General features: G+C 42.3%; 1 pseudogene; it reads left to right on the plus strand.

Annotated features, from left to right (window-relative positions):
- Positions 1 to 274: 274 nt before the first annotated feature.
- LOC122552137 lies at positions 275 to 14,089 on the plus strand (annotated as a pseudogene).
- Positions 14,090 to 14,254: the final 165 nt, after the last annotated feature.

Below are 14,254 nucleotides of genomic sequence, written 5' to 3' on the forward strand. Positions count from 1 at the left end.
CTTCGTAGCAGGCTAATCAGCAAAACAATATCCCAAGATGTGTATATGTCCACGTTTAACAATAATCTCATGTAAATATGAACCTATCTGTAAGGGCTGTGCAAGGTGCTACGAGGATCCAGTCTCAGCCTCCAGCAGGAAACCAACAGGCGGAACCTGTAAACCTGCCCCTTCTGATGATCATATAAATCCGGGTCACTGTGCTTTCGTTCAACACTCCTGGATTTGGTTTGTTTAGAAAGCTCTTGACAGAACCGTTTTACAAGTTATCACAATGATTAAGTCGACATTTTTTCTCAGTTTGTTACTGACGTTCTTATCATGTGAGTGTTTTTTTATTCATGTCTCTCTTTGTTACTGTCTCAATGTTAGTCTGCCTCAGAAATGTAAAAGACTCAGGCATCATTGTATCAGCATTATTCTCATGGGTTCTTTTTTTTATTTTTAAAGGTGTCCAGTCGGAGATTGTTTTAACTCAACTAGAGGCAGAGAGTGGCCATCCCGGAGCCACCCTGAAACTGACCTGTAAAACCAGCGGCTTCGATCTTACCAGTTACTGGATGCACTGCGTCCAACAGGTTCCCGGACAGGGGCTGGAGTGGCTGCTTAATTACAAAAGTTCATCCAGCAGTAACTATGCCCCAGCGATTAAGAATCGATTTATTGCGTCCAAAGACACTTCAAACAACATATTCGCGTTGGAGATGAAGAGCATGAAGATCGAAGACACCGCCATCTATTCCTGTGCAAGATACCACAGCGAGAGGAACCAGGGCTGGACCCTTTCAAAAAACAGCTCAAGGGGATATTTTACCAATTTCATCGTTAACTGAGGGTCAGTGCCCGTTTTAAATTCAGTTCAACCAACTGCGATCTGAAGCACACCTCGGGCTGCCTTTTACAACCCTATCATAGAGGAAACATACCATTGAAACTAAAAAACTGGGTGATATCATGGGACAATGTTTTTGGCATGTCGTATGTACTGCTTACTCTTCCACCAATTAAATGCTTGGACATGATGTTAGTTTTAATGTATCTCACAGTTCGGGAAATGACTGCTAAACGTGTTCTGTAAACCATGACGTTAATTCTAAACACTGTCAGCACTAAATGTCTATTTCTCATGAAAATTGATACCCAGAGTGTCTTCCAGAAAATGTACGGGTCTAACTCGCTGTGATACTACAGTGGGTCACAGTGATGCCGATAGTGACATCCTCATACAAAAACCACTGACAAGGGTTTGTCGCAAGTTGGTGATGACTAAAACTGAAGGAGAATGTGAAAACTCCATGCAGACAGATGCCCGAGGCGGGAGTTGAACCTGGATCCACCGGCACTGTGAGGCAACAGTGCGAACCACTGAGCCACCGTGCCACCCCCTTAATGTGCCTGTCCATGCTTTCCGACAGTTGAAGAATTCACAAATTTAGAGAAGACAGGAACTGGAGGGTAGTAGAGCACATTGTTTATTTAGGCACGGAGAATAGAGTAAGATTAATTTCAATTAACATACTGGCGCGATTTTTGGAATGTAGCAATCTGAATGAGATTGCTCACATTAGTTAAGTGTTGATGACCATTTATTTCGACATCAGTTAAAGCGGGGAATGCAGACAGAAACTGTTTTCAATTCATACATTTTTTTTAAATCGTTGTTTAGAAAGAGGAATCAAGGAAAATAACTTGCCATTGCTAAGCACATCTGAGAGTAAATACTTGCCCTAATGTATCCAACAGAGATGCATTCACACAATGGAATGTATTGGTTTTGAGCAGTGCGTGCAACATTTCCAAAGTTCAAAAAATATTTTAAGTATATGCAGAAATAATTTAGAGAATATTCTATTTCCGCCGGAACTGTGCTTGTATTGGTGAAATGGTACACCACAATAATTTTCTTATTTACAAGCACGATTAAGTTTATTAAACCAGTAGGTAATCTTACTTCACTGTGAAAACGTTCTGAGAAGCATTGATGTTTTCTCTCTGGCTAGTCTCTATTATGAAAGTTAAATTACAGTGAATACATTTGATGTGACGAATTGAGCAGATATATCTTCTCAGATCATTACTGTTGTACAATGAGTTCCCGTGTTATCTCGACCGAGTTGTCAGCTGTTCCTGACCAGTTGTAAATCGACCGGTTCGGACACCTGAATCTCAGACAGTTCAATTTCATGTGGTGCTTCAAAACCACTTTTGTCTGCCAGATATTAGGCGCCACAGAATTGAAAGACCTGACTGAATTGTTACAATCAGATTAAACACTTCAGTAACCAAAGTCATATTGTAAGACCCCTGAAGTCAGTTGTTAGCAATGAACGATATATCATTCAGTGAGACAGAGAGAAATATGCTGCATATTTTCTTTGTGACTCTCTTGTCAGTGACACATTTAGTGGCACAAGGTAGAATAAAATTATTAATAACTTATTGTCAGCATGTAATGTTACTGGTAAAGGTGATGTTACACTTCAAAAATTTCTAATCTATTTCAACCTAAGCAGACCATCTGGTGCAGCAACATACACAGGGTTAAAGGGAAGGGAGTTGTCAGTTGAAATCCAGTGACAGTAAATTTATGGCAGCGCAAATCCTAGTTTTATTCCTCTACAGTTCCCATAGAGCTTGAAAACTCGGAATTGCTATCAAAGCATTCTTGGATAATTTTTGAAATGCTACTTTCATCGTTTAAGCATTTTATAACAATCCCTGGTTGCTGAAATCCTTGGTTAATTATTAACAAATTTGTGCACTCTCAAACCGGTGGTCTGTGTTGTCGGAGATTATGTTCCGATCTGGTATAATGTTGTGGCAGTGAGTCTGACTCTGAGGCAGATGGTTTGTGTACATTTACAACCTGTTAGAGAGGAATGTAATACCATGTCTTATCCGGTTAATTCGGGCGAAAACACATTGAGTTTTTTCATTAGCAGAGGGATTGAATTCAAGAGTCGTGAAGTGATGTTGCAACTGGTCAGGACTTTGGTTAGGCCACATTTGGAGTACTGTGTGCAGTTCTGGTCGCCTCACTTCAGGAAAGTTGTGGAAGCTTTGGAGAGGGTGGAGAGAAGATTTACCAGGATGTTGCCTCGAATGGAGAATAGGTCGTACGAGGATAGGTTGAGAGTGCTAGGCCTTTTCTCATTGGAACGGCGAAAGATGAGGGGTGACTTGATAGAGGTTTATAAGATGATCAGAGGAATAGATAGAGTAGACAGTCAGAAACTTTTTCCCCGGGTACAACAGAGTGTTACAAGGGGACATAAATTTAAGGTGAAGGATGGCAGGTATAGGGGAGATGTCAGGGGTGGGTTGGAATGCGCTGCCTGTGGGAGTGGTAGAGTCAGAATCTTTGGTGACCTTTAAGCGGCAATTGGATAAGTACATGGATGGGTGCTTAAACTAGGACAAATGTTCGGCACAACATCGTGGGACGAAGGGCCTGTTCTGTGCTGTATTGTTCTATGTTCTATGTTCTTTGAGTACTATTGGAAGTCCACTCACAGAGGCCTGTGAAATCGATTTAATCGCTGTCCAGACTTGGGCCTCAGGTATTAGACAGACTGTTGGCAGTTTGCAGCCTTTTTCAAATCAATATTTGTTCACTAGCTTTTGGGAATTGTGAACTGGGTTAATCGTGTAACTCGAGGAGATAGTGAGGACTGCAGATGCTGGAGATCAGAGCTGAAAATGTGTTGCTGGAAAAGCGCAGCAGGTCAGGCAGCATCCAAGGAACAGGAGAATCGACGTTACGGCACAAGTCCTTCTTCAGGAATCTCCTGAAATCCTCAAAGAAATCCGGGACTTTGACTTGCTGTTATATCAATACCATTTATAACTAACCCACAATTAATTATTCCCAAAGCATATTTGATGACATTAAGTTGGAGCAGTTTTCGTTCGTATCAAACCATTACTGTGAGTGAATTTGACTGTTCAGTCCGGTGGGAGTTTGGTTGAATCCAACACTTTGGTGGTAGCTTTTCAACTAGTCTTCAACTGATATCTCAGATCATCCAGTACATCTTCTTATAATGCTTTTCCATCAGAAGTTAGGTAAACTTAATCACCGTCTAACTCAATCGGAATGAGTTCTCGTTCGAGAAAATATGAAAACAATTTGCTGAAGGCGGATCACTGCACTTGAAATGATAAGCTTCCTTTCTCTGCACAGGAACTGCCAGACCTGCCGCTTTTCTTCAGAGAATTCTGTTTTTATTTCGGGTTTCTAGCATTCAAGGTTTGTTGTTTCATTTAAAAAAATAAGTCCTTTATATGAAACAAGTTGTTCAGAGAGAAAATATATTTTACCAAATTGTGAATTGTCAGAAATATTTAATACCAGGTCATCGTTGAAAGTGAGTGATCTCATGTAGAGCCATAATTTCAGAAGAAACTGTATGATGAAGTAACAACCTGTTCCAGAGGGCAATGGCTGCTGTATAGAATTATAGAATCTCTGCAGTGTAGAAACAAGCCATTTTTCTCAACAAGTCCATACCTACTCTTTGAAGAGTAACCCACCCAGACACATTCCCCTACCCTATAGATCATACATTTAACTCTAATGAATACATCTAAATGACATATCCCTGAACACCACGTGCAATTTAGCATGGCCAATTCATCTGACCTTCGCATCTTTGGAGTGTACTTAGGCGGGAGTTATCCTGACCACTCAAATAGTGAATGTCGATGCTCCTGTTCCAAATAATCAACAGGAATATTTAAAGAATATTTTCAACAATTAATTCGTTGAAATATTTTAGTAAATGGTGTTCAGCATCTTTGCTAGCTGAATTCATGACACAATGATAGGAAGGTATGATCAGGAGTAAAACACTCAGCCCCTCGAGCTATTCCACCACTCACTTAAAACATGGTACATCTGCGAGATAACCTTTGACTAAAAATCTTTAATACATCTGATTAACAAGCAATAACTATCCCCGATTTAATGATTCAACTGCACATAACAGAGGGAGACACCATTTCTGAAAGGCATTTGTGTAAGTATGTAATGTGACACAATGAGGCTGTAATTAATTGCTCGTGAAAATAAGTTTTAAGTTTCTGACAATTTCCAACTCAATCATCCCAATCGTCAGATCCCTTTAATTTAACATTATTTTTCTTTATTCCAGGGAAGTATAATGTGTGATTGCCGTGCTAAAAATGAGGAAAGCTTCTTGCCCATTAAATTAATAAGAAGTAATTCACTGGAAATACAATCAAACGACACACAACGAAACTATGAAGCACATCATCTTTGTGTGGACACGCAAGCGCCAGAATAATCTTCATTTTTTCAAGTAGTTATTTGCATCTGTAGATAGGCGTGGAAATGTTAGGCATTTTATATCTCCTTGAGAGATCAGTTGACTTTGGCCTCCTTGGCTTTCCGACATTTGTGTGGTATTAACATTTTCACAGCTCTGTCAGGAAGTGAGTTCCAAGGCTGTGATACAGAAAGAGTAAAGGGGCAATGAAAGAATTGCAAGTCAAAATGTAGTAATGTTTGGAGGAACAGTCAACAGTCTTACCCACACACGATAAGATTGAACCCTTTTGTGTACTGTTCAACTAAAGAATGAACCTTTGGATTTCACTGTCACAGAAAGGGTTTGAGGTCAAAACAAAAAATGATTTCAAGAAGGTGATAGTTTTTTCAAGCGTTGAAGGAAACAATAGGTATGTGGGGAAAAAAAGTTGATCCGTGTACAATATTAATTGAAAATTGTGAAAAATTTGAATGGGGCATAGTTTTTAAGTTTTCACATAACAGCAAAATTGGTTCTATAATTGACAATAAAAGTTATCTAAAAGTACAACGAGATCATGATCAGCTGGGCCAATGGGCAGAGAAGGGGCAGATAGAGTTCAGTTTCAACTGAATATGACTCATTGCATTTTGGGAACAGAAATCACTTAAAGTGAATGATAGTGCACTGGGTCGTGATGTCGAACAGAAGCACCTGGGGATTCAGATACATAGATTCGTACAGAGTTAATGATATGGCAATGGGTAGTTTTGTCGAACATAGGGACCTGAGGCATCAGTTACATATATTCTTGAAAGTGGTGTCTCAAGTAGCTGGCGTGTTCAAGATTGAGTTTGCAAAATGTGTTCTCATTGCACAGAGCATTGAGAATAAAGGTTTAGAGTTTGTGTTGCAACTGTACCTGACATTGGAATGAACTGCCGGAGGAAGTGGCAAATGCATACCCAGTTACAAAATTTCCAAGACATTTGGACAGGTACGGGAATTGAATACATCTGGATAGATATGGGCCAAATACCGGCTAATAGAATTTGTTTCGTTTGGGAACCCTGGTTGTCATGGACGAGCTGGGACGAATGGACTGTTTCTGTGTTGTATGACTCTCTAAATTTCTGACTTTATGGTGGAGTTGGCTGAAAGTTGGAAGGTGAGGAGAAAGTGAGGTCTGCAGATGCTGGAGATCAGAGATGGAAATGTGTTGCTGGAAAAGCGCAGCAGGTCAGGCAGCATCTAGGGAACAGGAGAATCGACGTTTCGGGCATTAGCCCTTCTTCAGGAATGAGGAAAGTTGGTCCAGAAGGCTAAGATAAAATAGAGGGAGGAGGGACTTGGGGGAGGGGCGTCGGAAATGAGATAGGTGGAAAGAGGTCAAGGTGAGGGTGATAGGTCAGACTGGGATGGGGGCGGAGAGGTCGGGAAGAAGATTGCAGGTTAGGAAGGCGGTGCTGAATTTGATGGATTTGACTGAGACAGGCTGGGGGAGGGGAACTGAGGAAACTGGTGAAATCCAGTTCATCCCTTGTGGTTGGAGGGTTCCTAGCCGGAAGATGAGGCGTTCTTCCTCCAACCGTCGTTTCGCTGTGGTCTGACGATGGAGGAGTCCAAAGACCTGCATACCCTTGGTGGAGTGGGAGGGGGAATTGAAATGTTGAGCCACAGGGTGGTTGGGTTGGTTGGTCCGGGTGTCCCAGAGGTGTCCTCTGAAACACTCCGCAAGTAGGCGGCCTGTCTCCCCAATATAGAGGAGGCCACATCGGGTACAGAGGATGCAATAGATGATATGTGTGGAGGTGCAGGTGAATCTGTGGCAGATATGGAAGTTTCCTTTGGGGCCTTGGAGGGAGGGGAGGTGTAGTCCAGGTAGCTGTGGGTACAGGGGGCAAGATGGGAGGAGGTGTAGTCCAGGTAGCTGTGGGTACAGGGGGCAAGATGGGAGGAGGTGTAGTCCAGGTAGCTGTGGGTACAGGGGGCAAGATGGGAGGAGGTGTAGTCCAGGTAGCTGTGGGTACAGGGGGCAAGATGGGAGGAGGTGTAGTCCAGGTAGCTGTGGGTACAGGGGGCAAGATGGGAGGAGGTGTAGTCCAGGTAGCTGTGGGTACAGGGGGCAAGATGGGAGGAGGTGTAGTCCAGGTAGCTGTGGGTACAGGGGGGCAGGATGGAGGAGGTGTAATCCAGGTAGCTGTGGGTACAGGGGGCAAGATGGGAGGAGGTGTAGTCCAGGTAGCTGTGGGTACAGGGGGCAGGATGGGAGTTGGAAGGTGGTGATCCAGTGAGGAGGTAGGTTGGTGATGTGGTAGACTTTGAGCTGATAGGCCGTGAGGTGTTGGGTGGCTGCTGGGTGAGCTTGCATGCACCTAGTCTGGCAGGGTGGCATCAAAGCAAATCATAATGGTCACAAGGAAATAAGTTGGTCACATTGTGCTTGGAATGTGAATGGTCGTTTGAGCAGCAATGCATGGTGTCTCCCTGGTACCAAGATGGTTAATTGAGTGGCCAGGAGGCTGCAGGGCTGGTTAGTTGTGAGGTGGGGAGTGAGTCATGTTGGGTAATTGAGTGGTAAACAGGGTGTCAGACTGGTTAGTTCAGACATTGGCAAGACGTCAGACTGGTTAGTTGAGAATTTGGCAGAGTGTCGGACTGGTTAGTTGCGAGATGTGCAGGCTGTCGGGCTGGTTAGTTGAGAGTTTGGCAGGGTGTCAGACTGGTTATTTAAGAGATGGGCAGAGTGTCAGACTGGTTAGCTGAGAGCTGGGCAGGCTGCCGGGCTGGTTAGTTGAGAGGTGGGCAGGGTGTCGGGAAGTTTAGTTGATCGCCTTATCAGAATGCTGGGCTGTTTCGATGACAGAAGGTTACTGTACTGATGTGTCAAGTGGATATGATGTCAAAACTTAAAGCTCGGAGTGTGGCGAAGGGCTGATGGGAACAGAGCTAGGATGCAATTTGCACAGGTTGACTTGGGTAAGATGAGAGGTTAGTGGTGAAGGTCTGAGGTCATATCTGGGGGAGTGGTATCCTGTCAGGGGTTGTGAAAAGTCTGATGTCAGGACTAGATTCACCAAGGACCAGGTGCAGTGTAGCAGGAATGGAATTGAGTGAAAGAAATCGAGATTACATTGTCGTTCGGAATATGGATTGCCTTGAATGTGTGTTATCTCTTGAGATGAGGGTCATGTGTTCCGAGGGTGGATGAGCGTGTAACAGTGTAGGGGTTGTCAATGTGAGTGGAAATTGAGGTTGAGAGAGAGAGTCAGAGCGGTGGTTAGTCTGAGAGATTAGAGTTTTACCATGAACTGCTTGTAAGTTTAATAGTTATTGGAGTAAGAGTACTTGTTCATTTCTCGAATCATATTCACATAAATGCTCAGTTCAGCTAGCTGTCGCACTCCAAAGTCTCTGAACCTTAATGGTCCTCTATGTTTCTGAGGCCTCCAGAATTCAGATAATTGTCAAGTCGATCATTGAGCTTCCAGATAATTGGCATGATATCAGCTGTGACAGACATTCTCTCAGTCCCAGTGCCCTGCAACTGCCTTCTTCACAGAGAGGAGTTTCTGACTGACATTGATAAGCGAGGAAGGGACACTGCACTCGAAACGTTCACTCTGCTTTCTCTCCACTGATGCTGCCAGTTGTTGGGTTTCTCCAGCAACTTCGGTTTTTATTTCCAATCCCAACTTCCACCTTTTCTTGGTTTGCATTTTGTGAAACGACTATGCTCGTCACCTGCAATCCAATGAAAGTGTTAGTTGGTGAGCGTTTCTAACAGTTACTTTTCGTGGGATCAGGGCGTTCTTATTTTTAAGTTATATCGTAATGGTCAAGGTCGAGGGCATATTTCTGACGAGGGAACCAATAGATCATGATCAACGACTGATTGGAAACAAAAATAAACTTAAGGTATGCTGAAGATTTTAGCAGGAACACACTGGCATACATTTACAGCTGAGGAAACATTTAGGTAACCAATAAGTTCGAATTATCAGAAAGTAACTTGCTCAATTGATCATTCTATCCTAGAGACTGTATCTACCCCCACACTTTATGGACTTGCCTCCTCCTGTCAGCAACACAACGCCGACGGTTCTGTGATCTTTGGTTGTGGTGACGTGGAAGAAAGGTGGGCAGCCAATCACGACTGCATTGAAGACTTATCCATCCGTGAGAAACAAGAAGGGAACTTACACCCTGAGCAGCCAGTTAACCCTGCCTGAGTCAGAAGCGGATTGCAGCAAAATCTCCTGTGAGGTTCAACACAGCGGGTCAAAGCAGAGCACTGGAATGCCATGTAAGTCTTGTGGGAACTGAGGTGAACAGTACATCTGTGGTTAACATGAATAGGGCATTAGTTATAATACATTTGACATAGCCATAGAGATATACAGCATAGGAAATGGTCATTCGGCCAATCCAGTCCAAGCCAATCAATAACAGTTCCCTAACTATTCCAGTTCAATATGTCCGCAATTGATCCATTGCTTTGTGTGACTTGGCATTTCTTATATGCATCTAAATATTTCTCATATATTATGCGGGGCTCAGCCTCGACATGACTTACTGGCACTGAGCTACAGATTCACACCCTCTGTGTGATTTTGTTTTCCCCGATATCCTCCTGTCCTTACCTTAACCCTATGCCCTTGAGACATTGCTCCATACATTAAGGGAAAATGTTTTGTTCTGTTTACTCTGTGTATGTCTACGTTAATTCCAGACATCACAATCATCTTCTCTCTCAATCTGCTCTGCTCCAAGAAAAACCCCAGTTTGGTGAATCACATTTCATACTTAAAAACTTCAAGCCCAGGAAAAATCCTGGAATATCTCAACAATGCTGCCTTCTGTCTAATCAATTCCTTCAATAACATGCAGTCCTATACTACGCACGATGCTTCATGTCTGTCTTAACCAGTATTTCATTAATTTCCAGTATCTTCACCCAACACCTAATGTAAATGTCTTGGCTCATAAAAGCAAATACCATTCACACATTCTTAACCTTTTTATCCCCCTGCCACATAACTATAAGGGATCGATGGGCATGAAATCCTTTTCAGGGTTTCACCATTCAAAACATTATACCTCTTAGTTTCTTCTGACCAAGTGCATCACCTTAGACTTATCCAGAATGATTTCAATTTGCCATTTCTCAGCACAAGTGGCCAACCCTTCTGTATCTTGCTGCAATCTAAAGCTGTCATGGTCAGAACCTGCCAACACGGCAATTTTCGCTTCATCTGTGAACTTACTAGCCAAATCTCCTGCAGTATATTCTAAATCACTTTTACATAATAGAGACATCAATAAATCAACACTGAATCCTGCAGAACACCACTAGACATATACTTCCAGCCACACAAATATCCTACGGCCATTATCCTCTGCACTCCGCTACTCAGCGACCTCAGGATTCAATTCGTCAAATTGACATGATCTCACCTGGCTCTGATCTTTACTATCATCTGGACATCGACTTATTTCTGCGAAAACTACCATCAAATTGCTCAGACATGACTTTCTCTCAATAAATTCGTGCTGATAATTGTTGATTACTCTTCCAGATGAAGGTTAATTCCCCTCTCCATAGTTACAATGTCTTCCCTACTACTGAGTCTAGCTTGAGCCGAGCCTGTGGTTTCATTGTTTTTCCCTTCATCCGTCCTGCATAACAATTCCATTTTGGCAGTTTTGCCCTATCCCCTGTGGCCAGAAATTATAAATTATTGCCAGCGACCCACTATTTCATCCTTTACCTGGCATACATTTTATCTGCCCTGGAAATATAACTATTTTTCATCCAGCAAGACAGCACATCACATCATCTATCCTAAATCCTGAACAAAACATCACAACACTTCTCCATGTTTTCGATACCCACATATTCCCTCACACTGGTGAACATCAACAATCTTTACCGCCCTTCTACCTTTCCTGCCTCGCTTGAAGACATTATATTTGGAATATTGAACTGCCACTCCTCCCCCTCTCTCAACATGTCTCCATGATATTAACACTTCCTCCTTTATGCCGTTAACTCATCTGCCTTGTTTATCATGCTCCTATCATTGAAATGAATGCCATCCAACATTACTATCTCACCCTCTGATTTAACTGGCCTATCATTTCTGTGTCTTCTTGACTTCCTTGCTGTGACCTGTAATTTTAGCATTACATTGTCATTATCACATCGTCCTGCTAATTGTACTGTGTTGATCTCAGCTTCTATAACACTCTGCATAATTATGATACTTGTAATAATAAGGTTAGTATCTATTAGCCATAAAAAAACTTTGTTATAATAGAACTGAATTTGTTATCAAATTTGTCAGATAATTTATGCAATGTTTTTCATAAAGGCCCATTTCTCCCGCCAACTCTTCTTCTGACCGTGGGTCCCAGTGAAGAAATCGCAAGTAGCAAGTTTGCAACCATCATCTGTTCAATCATTGATTTCCATCCGAAGGAAATCTCCGTGCCATGGTTGAAAAATGGCCGTGGATTCTGTTGTCTTCACGTCTCCTGTGTGTGAGGCGGATGGGAACTTCTCGGTGATGAGTCGGCTGACAGTCCCTTATGGTGAATGGTTCAACAACGCAGTCTATACCTGCCAGGTCACTCATGGAGAGAACACTCAAAGTCAAAACATCACCACACACCAGGATAAGACATACATACGAGAGAACTAGAAATCATTTTGAACTCCCATGTGAATCAGATACACACATTGATCAAATTTAGTGAACAGCACTAAGGTGTACAGCATCCCATTCACAAACGTGTCATGTATTTCAGTTTGAGTGTTACATTGGCATTGCTCATTATTCAACATTATGTCAAATCAGAAAAGCATGTTTCCCTTTATATTGAAGACATATAGGCAGTGAGCTGGATTAATAGTCTTTTTTAAAGTAGTTTGTTGGCTGACCACATTTTTGGAGAGGCAGAGTGCCGAATCCATACCTGGTGACTTGCTTAAGGATAAAGGGTTGGGGTGGGGGAGGGGTGCGTGTCTGGTGGGGGCCGGGGTGCAGGGTCAGAGAAGTATTTCTTTGAAACAGAGAGCATGCTGAGAGGCCGAGATTGGATGAACGTGGAGTAAATGTATTGGCCAGTCGGCTAGAGTAGGACATGAGTGCATATCCTCGGAGTCAAAGGGTGCACCATTTGGCATTGACATGGGGAAGAATTTCTTCAGCCAGAGGGTGGTGGATGTGTGGAATTAATTGCTCAGAGGGTTATGGAGGCCAAGTCAGTGATTGTATTTAAGGTGGCGATAGATCGGTTCGTACATGGAGAAGGCTGGAGAATGGAGTAGAAGAACATACCAGCCATGATCGAATGGCAGGGCAGACTCGATTGGCCGAACTGCCTCATTCTGCACCTTTACCTTACTATCTTGTGACATCGTAAAATGTGCAGCGACCCTTTTTTCAAAAGAGATCAAAATCTGTTCAGTGCTTCATTTCCAGTTCAGGAATGACTTGTTGTCCTTGGGCATTGTACGTCATAGATTTTATCTGGTACTGAGCTCTTCAACTTCATTCATGGGACCAGGCCGCAGACCAAGTTGGTATCACATTTGATTAATCTGGATAAACATGACCTAATTGTGCCTCTTTAAGATACTCTCTGCAATTAGTGGATGTGGCAGGAGAATACATTCTAGTGGTAAGGCGATGAACGATCTAGGAATTTGAGTCAGACTGATTGAGCCCAGGTGAGGATGGAAATGTTCATGCATGAGCAGTGGAAGTCTGAATAATACTCGCGCAAATTTCCATCAAGTTGGTAGAATAATTTAAGACACTCGTATTTGTTTAGTCTTTGTTCTACTAAGGAATTCACTGTTTTGTTTTTAGATCTACTCCAAATTTGACAGGAGTGATAATATCTCATGGTATGTTTTAGAGAATGATCTCACACCAATAATGTCAATTATTTTCAATAACGTTAAAGATATTGATTAGAATTTCTGTTACTGATCACTGCCCCGTAACACCTTATATCCTCTGCAAATACATGAGAACAAAGACAATAATTATGATTGATTACAGTTTGCCCAAAATTCAGGATGTAATTTGGCATTCAGAATGCCCAGCAGCATTTGCAAGTAAGTTTCATGAACATAGAAATGAAGTCGTTATATTCAGATTACTCTTGTCACAAGTATCAATGGATGGTCGTAAGTGAGAGATGAACTCTGGAAGGAAGGTAATTCCATGTGTTACGCCATGGTATCTTTGATTTTACTTTTTCACAGGTTTCACTTGTTACAAAGCCAGTGTTCTTTATGAATGATTACACGGGGCATGTTATAGATAATAACAAATGTTTTCACAAATCAAAATATATAAACAACAGGAATCATCATTTCAGCAATAGTTGGAAGCTGCCATTTCAAAGTGGTTTCTTCACTTCATGTGGGAGTAGCCTGAAGACTCGGTGTTTTGATTCTACAGAGGCATTTTTCATTGATTTGATTTTTGTTTCATAGAGGTTAATGAGTGCCACGATTACACAGTTAAAATTCTACCACCGCCAGTAGAACAGGTCTTACTGGAGGCGACGGTGACATTAACCTGTGTTGTGTCCAAGCTTCCTTCTGGAGTCAATGTCACCTGGATACAAGAAAAGAAGACTCTGAAATCAGAGATTGCTAACCAGCCTGGAGAAGATACCGACAGCGTGATCAGCATATTGAGCATTTCTACTCAAACCTGGCTGAGTCACGTTAGTTTTGAATGCGTGGTGAATCATCCGTATCTACCGACTCCTCTGAGAGACTCCATCCGCAAGGGAAATGGTGAGCGTAGAGATGAAAGAACAAAGTATTCCATGTGTAATCTAGATCCAGTTACACACATGGCATGCTTAGATTGGCTCCAAATAACGTTGGAACCATAAAAGATGTGTCTGATGGCAGGATAGCTAAATATCTGATTGAGAACAGAATGGACCAAAGGTTG

Source organism: Chiloscyllium plagiosum, chromosome 8 (genome assembly GCF_004010195.1).
Source record: "Chiloscyllium plagiosum isolate BGI_BamShark_2017 chromosome 8, ASM401019v2, whole genome shotgun sequence".
Taxonomy (NCBI): Eukaryota; Metazoa; Chordata; class Chondrichthyes; order Orectolobiformes; family Hemiscylliidae; genus Chiloscyllium; species Chiloscyllium plagiosum.